At 38.1% G+C, this 1,529-nt stretch overlaps 1 non-coding gene across 1 annotated transcript; it reads left to right on the forward strand.

Annotated features, from left to right (window-relative positions):
- The first annotated feature begins 302 nt into the window (after positions 1-302).
- LOC116132725 lies at positions 303-409 on the forward strand. The gene has a single exon (XR_004128448.1). It is a non-coding gene; the product is annotated as a small nucleolar RNA R71 (small nucleolar RNA).
- Positions 410-1,529: the final 1,120 nt, after the last annotated feature.

A 1,529-nucleotide genomic window follows, 5' to 3' on the forward strand; every position in this document is an offset into this window, starting at 1 on the left:
CACATGTTAGAGAAGAAGATTCAATTGCATTTATTTTCAACACATTACCTAATTGCTTCTAGATATTCATAAGTTGAGCAGCTAATGCAGTGTAACTGTCGCCTTTGTGCACTCTCGCTGATCTCCTTGTTGAATTTCTTTCTGGAGTCCTCATATAGTTGTTGTTCGCCATCACCTTGGTCAGATTGTATGCTTCCGCTGGCGTTTTAGTGTTCAAGGCTCCCCCACTTGCAGCATCAATCATGGCTTGAATGGTTGGTAGCAAACCTTAGTAGAACGTTTGCACTTGTGACCAGATTGGTATACCATAGTGTGGGCACCTCCGTAAGAGATCCTTAAACCTTTCCTATGCTTCATACAATGTCTCTAAATCTTGTTGGTAAAAGTTGGTAATCTTACTCCTCAGTTTGACCGACTTGGCAGGTGGAAAGTACTTAGTGAGGAACGCTTAAGCCAACTCATTCCACGTCGTGATGCTCCTAGATGGCAACGAAATCAACCAGGCCTTAGCTTTATCATGTAGAGAGAATGGGAAAAGCCTTTGTCTGATTGCATCTTCGGATACCCCATTGTGCTTGAATGTGTCGCACAACTCCAGAAAATTTGCGATATGTAGGTTGGGATCATCATTCGATAACCCAGCAAATTGGATTAACTGCTGAATCATTCCAATAATTGTTGGCTTAATCTCAAAATTGTTCGCTTGAATGGGTGGTCTCCTGATGCTTGAATAAAACCCATCAATAGTAGGACTAGAATAGTCCTTCAATGTTTTCTGAACCACTGCTGCACCGCCCATTGCATTTCCTCCTAAATTATCCTCATTCTCATTCTCTTGATTTTGCATATTAGGATTGACAACTCTTGTGTTCGCCATTAATCTTTCAGAAATAGCTTGCTTCTTTTCTTTCCTCAACTATTTCACGGTTCTCTCGATCTCAAAATCTAGTGGATTAAGATGACCACGACCTCTGGAACGTAAACTCTCCAGATTCTAGCTAAAAACCATAAACAAAACAAACAAAAATAAAAATTAATTAGTAAATAGAAATAAAACAAATCAAATTAGCAACTAAATATTTCGTATTGATATTGGTAAAACAAAATAGTTCCCCGGCAACGGCGCCAAAAACTTGACAAGCTATTCGCAAGTATACGAAATCGTGCAAGTAATAAAGCTCGAGTAAACGAGTGTCGAATCCCAAGGGAACTACCTACCAAGTACCAAACTATTATATCCTATTGTTATTTGATAAAACAGAATTTTAAGAGAAGCGTTAATGACAACGTAATAAACTAAAAACTAAGTAAATGCAGAATTTTTTAAAGCTTTGATGTAAAGATCAATATGACTAAACCTAGGGCATAGATTTCGCACCAATTTACTCCTACGCATTGACATTTGATGTTAACCTAATTAAGCGTATTCTAAAGGCCAAATCCCCTAATATTCCACTAACTCTCTCTCGAGCAATTAGCAAATTAACCTTTAAGCAACAACCCAAGATATCTCTAAGTTGGATTTAGGT

Source organism: Pistacia vera, unplaced genomic scaffold (genome assembly GCF_008641045.1).
Source record: "Pistacia vera cultivar Batoury unplaced genomic scaffold, PisVer_v2 Contig259, whole genome shotgun sequence".
NCBI classification, from domain to species: Eukaryota; Viridiplantae; Streptophyta; class Magnoliopsida; order Sapindales; family Anacardiaceae; genus Pistacia; species Pistacia vera.